Raw genomic sequence first — 15,293 nt, 5'->3', positions numbered from 1 at the left:
GTCTCTGGTTTGGTTTAACAAAGAGCTGATTCATACTAATATTGGCATTTTACTCGCACCGCAAACATGCATAAGGGGACATCTGCATGTCTTCAGCGGCGTATCAACAAAGGATAAAAAGATCCATCCATGGTTGTAATATGTTTTAATAATGGGCATGTGAAACAGAAAGAAAAACAGAAATTATAAAAGAGTAATAGAGCAATTACTTGCTCTAAAGTGATCTGGAAAAGGTGTAAGCTGGAGATATAATTATGGCTACCCTTTTAACTATAAAAGGCTTGGGGTTTTGTGCTCTTGTACAATATCTATCTCTTTCTACGAGTATATCTTTGAGTATCAGGTGGAGTTGTGACCAGGTGATCCTCAGGAGCTTTATAGCTGCCCAATAAACCTGCGCTATCCTTTGTCCTGTGTCTGTTTCTCTGAGGAAACAGGAATCTTCTTCTGGAAATTATTTACCTGCCTGCTCAATCTCCACTGCCCATCTCCTCACTGGCAACAGGGGGGTTGATTTTGCTCATTTTGTTCCAAATAAGACAGCAAAATCTGACAAGCACAATTCAAAGACACATTTAGAATGACCTCGACCTAATCATGTTAATCCTGCCTCTCCTCTCCCGCAGTGCTATGTCCAGTCTTTGCCTAAATACAACAAATTATCTTTTTTTTCATATTTGTTTATCATGCTACCCTTTAACATTGTTTTAAATTAAAATAGGTTGTTTTACTTGAAAAGACTGGATCTGAATCAGTGTGAAACTGCAGTTCCTCTAAAAACCACTAGAGGGTGGTTTCAAACAAAAGGGCCAGTCACCATAGGCCAAAACGTTAAACCCCCCAAATTTAAAGCAGAAATAAGTGTGTTTACAGCCTGGTACAAAGAAAAGTTTTAATCTGTTTAGCAACTTCAAGGTCATACTGGTAATACTATTTTAAAAAAAGAAGAGCAAGTTTATGTTTTATAGATATTTTATAGATCAACATCATAATGTATAAGTGCAGCCTGCAGCTATGCAGTCATCAGTGGTTGTGGCTGCTTCACATTGACTGAGAATTTCACAGGCATCTTCATTAGGACACACATTGGGACTAAATGTTACTCATGAGTTTCCTGGATAAGCTCCTGAACGAGAAAGGCTGCTTTGGCAGTGTGGAGATGAGCATTATCGGCTCGAATCAGCTGCAAAGTGGGGAAACAGCACAAGTACAGGTTTGACCACTTCACCCCTGACCATTCAGATTTGCAGCAAAAGTAAACAGCTTGAGTCAGTCATGTCACGGTGTTTTTTATGGGTTCTGAGACCCTTGTTTGAGAATGTGCCAAATTTAACCAATATTTATATACAGAAATATGGGATGCAGAGATGTTTCTGATGTCACTATAAAAAATTGAAAGAATAATGAAGAATTGATGGATACAGTGTGCATTGTAGGTTGTAATGATGATGAGAGCCACATTGATAGAGGGTTGAAGGGGATGTGAAAACTGGTTTCCAGAGGGTTAGAAATGTGGTCGGTCGTTAAAACTCTACCATTTCTTTTATGTTTTCTTTTCCCCGACATTTCGTGTGTCGGCAAAGGGGAAAAAAGCACTTTGGAGGTTTGAAGGAGGGAGCTGCAGCAGAATAAAAAGTGTGTTTTTACTCATCAAGCTGTTAAAATGAAACAGTACCCTGAGTTTTAGTCTTTGGTACAAAGCGCACAAAGTGAAACCAGAACTTCTGTGTTATGTTCCAAAAGTAAAAAAAGCTTGTTCAAAATCCTGTTGACATTCATAATAACACAGCTAAAAATCCAGCTTTGAACCAGCCTTCCTCCAGAGTCTGTCACACATCTGATTTCACAAGTTTAGGAGCTGTGTTGTTTTGAAAAACACTCTAATATTGTTTAGTTTTCACAGGTTAATGCCACATGATGATGGCAAAGATTACAAAATTACTGAGAAATATTTGTGAAGCCTTTCTGAAGATGATGAGGTTTTATATAATAAGAAGTAGGCAAGCTTTTCCCTGGGTGGAATTAAGGCTGGTTTCCTAATTCAGTTTCCGCTCACATTAAAGGAAGGTGAAACTGATCTTTTTCTTTTTTTTCTTTCTTCATGTTTGGGGTGAAAGGCTGCTGCTTTATTGTTATCACATTCACAAATACCTCTTTTCTAACATAATATGCATGCTCTGCCATCTTGAAGCCGGAAAATGTAACTGTTTTATCTATAGCATTAAACTTGGAAATACAAAAGAATGTGTGATAATGAAATATCATACTGGAAACGTTCACATGAACGCCCACTCGGGTTGTAAAAACTCAAAAAGTTTTGAGTTGACATTTAGAGAAAAAAGCAGATGAAAATAAAGATATTGTTAACGGTAAGAAAGTTTGGGTTAGTATTGCAAATTTTTGTGTTGCAGCCATGTTAATTAAATACTGCAAACAGCTACGAGCGATGCTTAAACAAACACTGAGCAAGAAAACTCATTGGTCGTAAAAACACAGCAAAGTTTCCCAGCTTGGTAAATCGGACCACCTGAGGAACGTCTGAGTGCAGGTTCAGTGGTTAGACACACACTGGCCTGCAATCAGCAACTAAACCATAACTGGCACAAAGCAAGTTTAAAGATTATACAGATCTAACTTGCTACAATATAATAAAATAACAATGTCCAGATATGAACAGTAAGAAAAGACAAATGTATATATATGCAGTATAGCAGCATTAGGAATATGAATATATGGTATGTTATATATGAGTTGGATTGTAGGATTTTTGTGGTAGTTTAATGTACTTATGAGACAAACATCGAGGAAAAAAAACCTTCTTTGTATTCTTCTTCTACAGAGAAAAACTTAAAGTGGGTAACTTACACAGGAAATCTTATATGTATGTAGTCATGCAACGTAAGACAATAAGGGACAAAAACATTAACCTAAGTGTACTTCTTTTGTCCTTACGTCTATGAGAGAGAATGCAGATATGTGTGCAGGTTTTATTAGGTTTTAAAGTAAGTATGAGTGAAGGACAGAAAAGCAGCGTGAGAAGAGAGGAAAGAAAACACTGCACACACAAAGCCCATGATTATGAAATAATACGAATAATATAAATAACCAAAACAGTGAGGGAGAGCATTGGCAGACCGGGTGTTTAATTTAGTTTTAGTTAAAGAATGATGTGCTATTCTTCATATTTAGAAACACCTCGGCACATTGCAATTTAGGCTGCAGAGGCTCCGCATGTGATGCCAGACCGCATAAAGTTTACTTCTGTAGATGAAAGATGAGAGATGAAAGCGAGGCAATATTTCAAATCAAATCAATTGATCAAAGTTCCCTTTAATCCTGTTAATGAAAGCTATTAAAACTGAGCAAATCCATGACTTGAAGTGGAAGCTTGTAACTATGAAGTAGCCCCAGAAATTGTGCCGCTGCCTGCGGGCCGACCTCCAGAAATCTGCAGCTGACTGACGAGTTTATCAAGGCTCGATGAGTGAGCGACCTCAAGTAAACCTGCTTTATTAGACGAACGCACGCGTGGTGGGAGGTCCGTCTGACTTGGTGTTAATGCTCATAAAGGCTGACCTCTCTCATGCCATGTGCCTCCCAAATCCAGATATGAACAGTGGCTTACAGATGAAACCAGGCTTTCATCACAGCATGCACACAGAGAGAGGCTGATTTACAGGAGCTGGACGGCAGGAACTTAGAGCATCAAAGAAAAACAGACAAAAAGGCAAAAAACTTAATTAAATAATTGGATTTTGTGATTAAATCTATTGTTGGATAATAATTATACTGGCGTGAACAAAATTAATAGTCTGTTTGACATTTGAAAAATGTACAAAGAAGGAAATTTGTGCTTATAATGTAACGAGCAGATTAGCGTAACAAGAATTTAAATCAACTTTTTATTATTGCTAAAGCTTATTAAAGTACATTCAAATGAATGGTCGACCGTGACTGTATATGTTTACAAATGGTCTGAATTTATTTCCCCAAAACTATAATAAAATACTAAAAATAAAAACATAAATAAAAACTTTCAGTATTTGTTTTTGTCAGCAAAAAACAAACAAACTGGAGAGAAAACATAAAGTACTCACAACTTTGGAAGAAAATTAAAAGAAAAAAAATAGATACCTTATTTTTTAAAACGTAATTATTATTAATATATAAACAGAGCTTATTTCTAGCTTTAAATCTTATTGTATTACCAGTCAATAACATTTGTTTTAGAAAAAAAATCTTTATTTTTCAGTTTTGAAAATAGATGCTAAGCTCAAACGCTAATCTGAAACATATTTTTTCTAAACTTCGTGAACAGCTTAATTTTTTTTTACTTATGAAAATCAACTGACTTTAAATATAATAATACAATTTAAATGTTGTAAGTTTTCACTGCAAAATGTGTAAAATAAAAGATTTAATTTAAATGATTAGTTATGTTTTATGAAGACTTTTGTTAGATTTTATTAGTTTTCTCACATTTGTCCAATTTATGAAGGTCAAATAAACGCATCTTCTACACTTCTGCATTTAAGATGAAGCGACACTCAAAACTAAAAATTCTTTTACACAGATGCTCTTTAACTTTTACTACCATCCATCAAATCTGCAGTTTATAGAGAATAAGCCACAAACTCCAGGTGATGATTCCAGTGTTTCAACCAATAAAATGCACATGTAACAGTCTGGAAGTGAAACCAGGAGTTACTTTTTTCTGATAAAGTACGGCTCGGTGCGTCTGAACAAAATGATGGTTATCGCCCTCACCGACACGGGATCAGAGCGCTCCGGTGGCAGTGACCCCGGCTCCCCTCTTTCACCTTTAGGTGTTGATTGCTTTGAGAGCCCTCCGTCTAGATCGAGGGCTTTTCCCATGGAGATTAGACGATCTGGTTTAAAGCTGTTTCAACAGGTCGCTTGTGAGGGGTCAGAGGTCAATTACAAAGTAGTGCCTAATGGTAGAAAATAACGTCAATCACCTTAAACGGACGGGTGGCGAGGCTTGTGCCTGACTTTGGGTTGGAATGTGGGGAATCCAGGGGTTAAGCCTGTGGCACGCACACACACACACACACACACACACACACACACACACACACACACACACACACACACACACACATATTTGAAGCTTCTACTTGAAGCTGGTCCAGCTCACTCACCATCACCTACCATGCCATGCTATCAATCTTAGATTGAACAAAAGAAGAAAAATTAAGAATGAGCAGAAAGAAATACTTTACAACGCCTTCTGCTGGTTTTTATCACATATAACTACAAATTAAGTATTTTATGGTGAAAAAAATGCTTTGTAAGTGCAAACAAATTGGCAAATTGACAAATTCGTGACAGTGTCGGAAAGAAACAGGTATATTTTATCATTCTACCTCCTTCCATATGCCTGCACTTAATCTACCTCCTCACACAAATCTTAGAAGTTCAAGTTCACCTAAAATTCATTTTTACTGTTATTGCATTTTCATGTATTATATTTTAGACACTGCCACATGATTGGCTGATTTAATATTTACATTAAAAAGCAGATACCCAGTGAGTGTAAATCCGTCCTCCTTGAGAAACAGTAAAAGCCACCATAATTAACATAATAAAACATTATCATAAGAGCAGCTAACGTTATTCAAGACAGAGAGTGAACTTTCTGAGTTCACACCTTAAAAGTGACATTTTTAAAGAAACAGAAATAAAGGAGACATTTTTCAAATTAAAATATTTCAGTCACTGTACAGTTAAAAATAAACGCTCTGCTTCCATCCACTTCCTTCTCTTCATTCTTCTCTTGTTTTTCCCTTCGTTGCAGCTGAGGTGAAACATTCATCCTCTGCATTAAGTCCTCTGAATGAAAGCTTTGTTGGCACCAAAGTCTGCAATTCACATTGACCCACATGATTTGTTGAGGCCATCCCAAAATGGCTCTGTAATTAACGACCTGGCCAGGGGCAGACAAACAAATGACGATGCTGTGTAACCGTGACAACGGAGATGACTCATACCCACAGCGAGCCCTCACCTGGCCTGATGTGCTGGTTTTCCTCTGCATTCATTTAGGAAACAGTGCCAGGAAGACACAGGTCTGTGAGCTCATAGTGTTTGATTTTATACAGTCTGCATTGTAATGTCATTTCCTGTTGTGGTCACACACTCATCGTGGAAGTCACTGTTGTGGTCATTTTGGCCTTTTAATTATTTTTTAAGCTGTTGTTTTCCAGCTTGAGCAAACACCTTTATGAATTTGAAGGAAATATTTGAATTGTAATCTTGAGTTTTCATTTCAGCATTTTTCTCTAAATACGTTTTCAACTTTAAATTAAGATTAAAGTCATAACTTGAAATTATCTTAAAATTTCAACTATATACTCAAAATGAACAATGATAATAAAAAACGTCCTTCTGTTATCTCTTTGTTTTCTTAATGTGTTGTATTAATTAATATGGGACCTCTTGATGGAGGTAGATGCGAAGCTTGAGAAAATTATTCAGGCTACACTGAAGTAAACAAACAGTGGTGTTAGGACTGCTGAGTACGATGCGGCTCAACTTTTAACTCTGAAATTTGCAAAAATGTTTTTGTTTTGCTGTTCTGCACTAAGAATCAGTTTTAATGTGATGTTTTGCGAGTGTTTTGGTATTATTAATATTTCATGCATCTCTAAAGTGTGCATCAAAGCAAGAGACAACAGACCTCCACATCCAAGCCAACAATTTCCTCGTGAAATAAACGAGGAAATAAACCTCAAAGTTCAGCCGTCCTTATTCCAATCTTTGATGTTATTTCTTCAAAATAACATATATTTGTACAAGAATGTATTTTCAGTTTACATTCAAAGTTAGAAAATACTTGTATTACAATTGATCCACCACACCACATCCTCTGAGCAAGGGCATCACAGGGAGATGCTCCCACCTCCCCCCTGGCTCAAATCTGGCAGGTCTTAGAAAATAAACTGAAACCAAACCAGGTGTGCCTCCCAACTTTATTCGTGTTATCAGATGCAGCTGCTCCAAATGTCGATAAATGTGCCAGTTTCCAGCTCAAATTACCCAAATTAATGTAGCCAAATCTGGCAGCCAGTACAGGCTAGAAAATACCCCAGTCTTCCAAAAGTCACTGGACCCACGACTGGTTCAATTCAGCCTGCTTCCAAAGAATAAAGATTAAAAAACAGAATGAAGGAGTGCAAAATAAGTAGAGGTGTACATGTGCAAGACTGATATCAAAAGATAACACAAAGAAAAGTCTAGAAAATCTTCCCCTTGTAGCGCAATACAAGAAAACAAACACTGAGATCAGAGTATCACGATTACCAAAACTCACCTGCCAGGACACTTGATCCTCTCACAACACACAAATATTCAGATTAGTCTATCCAGGACTCTCCAGTCAGTGCTAATGTTATGAAGCACAGCAGGTTGGTACATTTACAGCACAAGGCTGCTGCAAAAGTACAAACACGTATTACTTCTCAGCTGAGCAACAATCTGAAGTTTAAACAGCTGCTTTACGTCCACTTGATCTGACATTTTCCTGATCCAGCCGTAACGCTGGAGGGATTTTGACTTTAGCCATGATTTCATCCTGTAACAAATGACATCAGCTCATTGTTTCTGAGCAATGGATCAAACTGCTTTTTTAAAACTTTTTACTCACCTTGTTAATTAGCGAGTGGTGATGTGAAGTGCAACCTGCAAAGCCTCAGTGAGAGCCCAGCCTAAACTCTGCGTTTGGAGAGCAGAGTTGCAATTCTTGTTTGGTGTGTTTTTAACCTTTCTGGGAGCCACACGGGGGAATCCTTTTAATCGTGAACGGCTATTAATCTTTGTCAACATCCAGGACAAACTCTTTGCAAAGTTTCCGAAAATTGTAACCATGTCAATGTTTTCTTTCTCTCTGAAACGCAGTGAACGGCGAGTCCTTTATTAATGCATTTCTATGTTTACCAATCACATCAAAAACACTACAATCAGCCTATAAAGTATTTACCAGGTGTTTGTTTTGAATTCAGCTTCTAAAATCCCCTAAAAAACTACAAAGGACATGACCTCAGTGTCCTCTGAGAGTACTTCAAGTGTGCTTAATGTTTCTGTTTTCTCTCATTATTCTCTAATTTTATCCATCTGTGAACTTTCTGAGAACGTTTTGTTTCGTAATGCATCCCAAATTATTACGGGGACGTTTTGATTGACAGGAATAATAAATAGAGGAATCACTTCTGGCGAAAGCGCATACAGTATGCCATCTTAGGACGTGGCACAGTGCACAGGTCCCACACACGTTGTTTGTATCTGCAGGGTTTTGTTTCCATTCCTCCCTTGGACTGAAAACTCTTCCGCTGGGAACAGCACACTGCAATCAGGCCCTGTTTATGGCAGCCAGTCTGCCATTCACTGAAGACCAAAGATTGATGACGCCTGTCCTGACTGACTGGTAATCAGAGCACGAGTTTCACTGTCTGACATGCACCGCACGCTCATAAAACTCGGTCCATCTGGATGGAGACAAACATGGAAATGTGTCCATAAATTCTCTGTTGCTTGAGAAATTTGATGTTTGACAAATAAAGAGGAGAGGAATCAGTCTGATGAAGCTGGCCGGGTTCCTCCCAGCCAGCTGTAAACTACTGCGCCTCCTCATTTTCTTTAGTCACGTTGCCCTTTTGACCCACTGACCAGACTACTTACATTAACTAGACACAATGTATTCCCCAATGAATGCAACGTTAACCGTCACAGGCTCCCACTGACACTCAAGCGGAAGTATTTTTACAGCCTCTAAGCTCCACTGAACAAGTTTAAAGCAGCTTAATTGCAGCGTTGACCTGACTGGCAGCTATACGAATGTGTTTTGTGGGGAAGAGGCTGCCGCGAGGTGCTGGGAAGAAAAAAGGGTTAATGAGTGAAACGCTGCACCGCCAGGCCGGCTTTCAAGTTGGGATTCATTTCTGGATACAGACCCATAAATATGTCTCATGAGAAGGATACGGTGGCTGCGAGGCGCAAAGTCCATCATCTGAAGCACAAAGAGAAAACAAAAAACAATAAAAGTGTCTTGGGTTTTTAAACATTAAGTCCAATTTCAGGTCTTAGTTACAGGTTTCAAAATAGCAATTTCCCATCCTGGGTGCACTACGATGTAAGAAAGTTTACAGAAAATAAACACAGTGGCCTAGTAAGTAAATTGAGTCAAAGCAAACATCTATGGTGCTCTCCAATCAAGAATGATCAACCAAAAGCATTACAACCTGTCATAACCTCTTTAAAAAAGTCATGTGGTGCCTTTATGGTGGAAATCCACACAAATCGCCAGAAAGCAGCGAAGCAGCCAGTCCAAATAATAATTAGTTCACTGACGTTTCCCTGTCTTTAATTAAGAACGAAATTGAACGATTTAGCTGTTCAAAAACAGGATTTTCCATGGTTTATTGTGGTTGGACTCCCAGCTGTCCCAGTGGGATTTCAATGCCTTATTAAGTCATTTTTTTCACTCAAATGAAATATTTTAACTTACTCTAATTTTTCCTCTATTCGTGCCACCCAGTGCAGCACATCGATTCTCCTCATTGCATAGACTTTGAATTTGAGTGTTTGCGTTTGAACACGCCATTAAAGTGCAAAATATATAATCAATCAGGGGGCAATAATAATCATAATTATCTGTAACACACCAAGCCTACCTTTTTTTTTCTAAATAATCATTTTTCTTCCTTTCTATCATGAGGGTTAGATCTCAAAGAGATGAATATGTTGTGATATCTTTGTGAGATGAAGTCTTTGAGTGTATTTTCCACATCTGCAAGTCTGTTGAGGTCTTCTTTGGTCTGAGTGGCATAAATTTCATCATGACACAGTGAGCATGAGGGTCCATGTGAAAGTCCACAGGCCTGCCTGTTTTTTGTGATTGCGTGGCTTTGTCCACTACACTTGCGCCCCAGGCGGCGGTCTTCAAAGAGATATAAGAGGAATGACTAATCGGCTGCCATGTCTCTAGATGTCCGTGTTCGTGTCCGCTGCAGAGTCTAATCAAGGCTTTAAAGATTTTCACGATTATTAAACAGCATCAGTTTCACTGCAGATGTTGTCGGTCTGCTTCCATGTAAAATCAGTTTCATCACAGCTTTACTAGCAAACACGCATGGGCGGGTCCACAGTGGGTAGCTGCAGGTGAACTGTGGGGCTGTATAGGCAAAGCAAACCCACAAGGGCCCTAAGTGGGTGTGCTCACAAAGGGCCACAGCAGTAATTCCCTTAGAGTACCCCATATGTTCCCAAACATCCACTAAAAGGGCCATTTTAATTAAACTATCTTAAGTAAAGACGCGATTTACTACATAGTAACTGTGTACCTCCACACAAGCGTATCTACATCCATATGTGTCCAGACTTGACCTTTGACCTTCTGGATATAAAACTTTGTCATTTTTTTTTTATGCCATTGGGTGTTTCTGTAAAATCCTGTCATAATTACCTCATTGATTATTGAGTTATGGACAAAATATGAGTCATGAGGTCACAGTGACTCTCACCTTTGTCCATGAAAATGTATCCACACGTTGTATTTGTTCTTTGAGACGTTCCTGAGCAGGTTGCTGAGTAGTTTGCATTTTGAGAATCAAAATAAAATAGTTTATGACAGCTGGGATAGGCTCCAGCGCCCCCCGCGACCCTGAAAAGGATAAGCGGAAGCGAATGGATGGATGGATGGATGGATGGATGGATGGATGGATGGATGGATGGATGGATGGATGGATGGATGGATGATGAAGTGACAGTTTCAGAAAATGGAATTCAGGACTTCAGCTGTTCTGTTTTAAAAACATTTGCTGACCAGTTTCATTAGCTTAATGCTGATGTCTGACGACGCTGTTGGGTACTTCACAGGATTTGTTTAGTTTTATATTAACAATTTAGTTCAATTTAATTTTAACAACACATTATATTAAGGTAAAGGTATCAAAGAAAAAAAACAATGTTCAGACGATCCCCTATGAGCAACACTTGGTGACAGTGGAGAGAAAGAGCTCCTTTTTAACAGGAAGAAACCTCCAACAGGGCCAGAATCATGGAGCAGCAGTTTTATTCTGCTGCACTGGTTTTGTATTATTATTATTATTAGTAGTAGTAGTAGTAGAAGTATTATTAGTAGTATTATCACTGTTCTCTCACACCAAGAAGGTCCTGAGTTTGAATCCTGCTTAGGGTCTTTCTTTGTGTTCTCCTCATATCTGTGTGGATCCTCTCCGGTTACTTTGACGCTTCCTCCCTTAGTCCAATGACATGCATGGGGTGAGGTTAATTGATTATTGTGAATAGACTGTGTGAATCTGGGTGATTTTCTGTCTCTCTCCAGGATGTAGCTTTCCTCATGCCTTATGACAGCTGGGAAAGGCTCCAGCCCAATGTGACCCTAAACTGGGTAAGTGGAAGGAGATGATGGATTTATTATTATTATGAAAAGAGGTGAGTGGGGAAGAAATGCTCATTGCATCATGGGAAGTCCGCCAGCAGCCTGAACCCATTCCAGCATAACTACAGGACAGTTCAGGACCACCTGACCTAGTCCTAACTATGTGCTTCACCAAAAAGGAGACTTTTAAGTCTAATCTTAAAACCAGAGAGGATGTTTGTCTCCTGACCCCAAACTGGGTGCTGGTTCCACAGGAGAGGCGCACAATAGCCTAAGGTTCTTCCCATTTTACTTTTAGAAAATTTAGGAACCATAAGTATGCCTGCAATGTGAGAGCAAAGAGCTCTGTAAAGGTAATATGGTACTGTGAGGTCTTTAAGTTATGATGGGCCCTGAAAACTTCATGACTTTGTATGTGTGAAGGATTTCTGAGTTCTCTTGCATGTGAAATATAATTATGACAAACATCTGGTTACTCGTGTGCCATTGTTTGCCAGTCATCAACAAAAATACATAAAATATTTTTAATAAACCCCAGTTATGAAGTTTTTTTTTTCAGTTTGAAATGCACTCTCTTGCACCACAGGGCCACCACAGACACACGCAGTCTGATTCTCACATTTGTCCTTCAACAAAGTCATAAATTCAACAAGTTTTTTTATTTAAACTTTTAATAGACCCTCAGTCACAAACAAACTTTACACAACCGAAGCAGGACACTCAGATGTTTGCCTGGTACAGTGGTAACAGGAAATGAGGTAATGAGGGCCTCTCTCTGAGAGTGCACACCATGGAGAGCGATGCACTGACCCGTGGCAACCCAGACAGCTCCACTGAACTTTAAAGGTGAATTGGATCAGGGCTCCTGCTCAGCTTCTCAGCCAAAAACCTCCTGATGAGGGCTTAGCGGCGGCAGTGAAAGCAACCTAATGAGTGACGAGTAATCAACACTATTACCCGGCCTCTCCAGCGCACCCAAGCTTCAGCCCAGCAGGCTGTAATGCCGTTTACTAAAGGCTTCATTTGCTGTGAGGGGCACTAATCAAGAGAGGGGAATATTGGTGAATTTAATGGCTTAAGTATAAATCTCTCCCATTGCTCGGCCAAAGGAAAAACAGGCTTTGATTAATGAGCTGAAGTGGATTTTTAGCCCAGGTCTCTAACCATCTGGGGCTCTATCTAAACGAATGACCTCACTGCATTTCACTGGCTGCAGTCCATCCTGCAACATATCCCTGGCAAACAAAGAGCAGTGCCAACACAAAGGCCAAGGCAAGAACAAAATCCACAAGGTCACAGTGAAGTAAGACACTGCCTGACGTGTTAGAGTTCGTGTTTTTATTATTGTTCCAGTGGAACATGAAACGGTGCCGAGGAATGTTCCAGGGATTGAAAATGTAGTGACCCTTCAGTTATTCGTGAATGCGTTGCTTTTAAAGTCCAGGGAGAAAACAAAAATACAAGCTGCTCCATCTCACTTTTTATATTGTGTCTGTGGCTGGACATTGTCATTTTTGTACTGGTATCTATTTTTTTCACCCAGTGTTGAGGTCATATTTCTTGACTTTTTTAGGGTGTTGAGTTAGTGTTATGAAGTTTGAGAAAGCTGTGACGGCTAAAGCAGAACAGCTGAGATGTAAGAGGTAAACTCTACTGTTATATATACATGCTATGACATGAAAACTTGCTGTTTATTTGTAATGCTTGCAGGCAAAAACAAAAGGGGCCACCACTGGTCCACAGGCCAACCTTGAGAACCCGTCAGCTGGATGCTCCACTTTATTCATCAGCTTTTCATTAAATTAGTTTCACAAGTTTTTCCTGAAAACAGCTGTCTGCTAAAATTAAAGCTCATAAGACTCACCACCGTTAAATATAACATATGAAGTTAAGAGAAGATGAGCTCTATAGAGTTAGAGGTACTGCACATTTGATATGAAATTATTCAAAATCTAAGGTTTGGTTGAGCGGCGGGGTAAGGTCGTACTGCTTTCTTGAGTGTTTGGGCAGCTAGCTTATTCCTTACACGCCCCACGCTGTCAAACAGACAATGATTTCTTCAAGTGCTCCTGAGCCCATGTTGTGATTTCCATGACAGAATCGTCACTGGTTTTTAATGCAGTGCCATTTGACAGCTCGTACACAGACATTCAACCTTCTACCTGAAAATTTCTCCAGACTCCCTGAATCTTTTGACATTATACACTGTAAATGACGAGGAATTCAAAGACTTCAGAATTTGTTTGTTGAGGAACATTATTCTAGAATTGTTGACATGGTTACCCACTCCTGTTACTGACCTCCTGCTGATTAACCCAGCTGAAAATTGTCTCTCCAGCTGTTTGTTTTTAGTGTCACTAACTTTTCCAGCTTCGAGAAGTGTCGGTACCATCAAATTCAAAATAAGCGATTAAAAAAAATACTAATAATAATATGTAGTAAACCACATGTAGTTTCCTCATACTGCTTCTGAAAATCATGTTTCATCCTTTCAGATGACCTCCTATGACTGAGCTGACACATGGAGACAGAGCTCCCCTGGGTTCAAAGTGTTAATGACTTGAGTGCCAATTTAAGGGGTCAACATGACTTTGAGGGGCCTCAAAGGAGAAAAATCCATCATGTAGAAAAACATCTGGCTGGTGCAAATAGTCTCTTTACTTGATGTTGGTGGTTTGTCGTTATCATTTTTGTGGTTTATAGTCTTTAAAGTGGTAGTGAAGAAAAACAGCTGTTTTTGTTCAAACTGGGAAAGTTTAGTCTCGTAGTCTCGTTCTCCACTGCTGTGCCTGAACATAACATACCTCAACACACTGAAGGGAGGTAAAATGTTACCAGGGGCTACCGCTGGCCCGCAGGCCCCACTTTGAGAACCCTGGCTGTCCTGTAAACGAAGGACATCACTGCAAGACTTTAGCAGCTTCACTAACAGGCTTCTGAGTTCGCTGTGATGATACTGAAAGTTACATTTAGTCACAGCTTCATAATTTGTGTGTGAGGTATTTACTTACATATTTTATGTTACAGAATGTATGACTAAAGCTATTTTTAAGTACAGTACTTATTTGAAGCATCTAATCAAAAACCCATTTAAAACACTAAACTAACTGAAACTGGAAGTACAAAATGCTAATTTCTGGGTCTTAGGATTCACTCCTTTAGCACTCTATGACTGAAAGCCACGGCTAATGGGATCAATAAAGTATCCATTATTATTATTATTATTATTATTATTAATCTGAAAAACTACTTTAAATATTAATAGGATTGCTAATAGCTTTAAGTGTCATTTCCCCCATTTAAAAGCCCCTAAAATCTCCTGAGCCAGGCTTTTTTTTATTCTTCTAATCTTCGTATAAAATTTTACTGGAGGACAACAAACATTCAAAACCACCTCAAACACAAGCTGCAGCGGTAATTTCATGCATGCTCTCGATATCGTTTGCAGCCAGGTACTGTCTCAGGTCGTCTGCAGGCCTGCAGCACCAACCAGAGTTCAAAAGTTTAAACTCGGGCAGGATCTGCAGTCGGGACACTTTAAGCAACTTAGAGACGTATGGAGCCGTAATCCTTTGTGTGTAACTGATTTAATGAACAAAGTAAAAACAGAGGGTTGATCTTCTAATCCCTGCAAATGCTACAAGCTACTTGAAATACTAGTGAACTACTTTTCTTTCCCTTGATGTTAATCAGGACTGTAAATCCTCAGATTTTCAGATTCTGGCTTATCAATCTTTCAGAGCTGAATAAAACAAAAGCAAAGCGCTTAAGGAGGATCTGTGATATATCAGGCTGCATAGTTTTACATGGAATCCGTGTTGAGTGGTGTGTGGGTTGGTGTGTGCGCTCAATTCTCTGGCATGTGAAACAGATT

The sequence above is a fragment of the Astatotilapia calliptera genome, chromosome 22, assembly GCF_900246225.1.
Source record: "Astatotilapia calliptera chromosome 22, fAstCal1.2, whole genome shotgun sequence".
NCBI lineage: Eukaryota > Metazoa > Chordata > Actinopteri > Cichliformes > Cichlidae > Astatotilapia > Astatotilapia calliptera.
The sequence above is the reverse complement of the archived record's forward strand: the minus strand, read 5'-3'. Positions refer to the sequence as shown.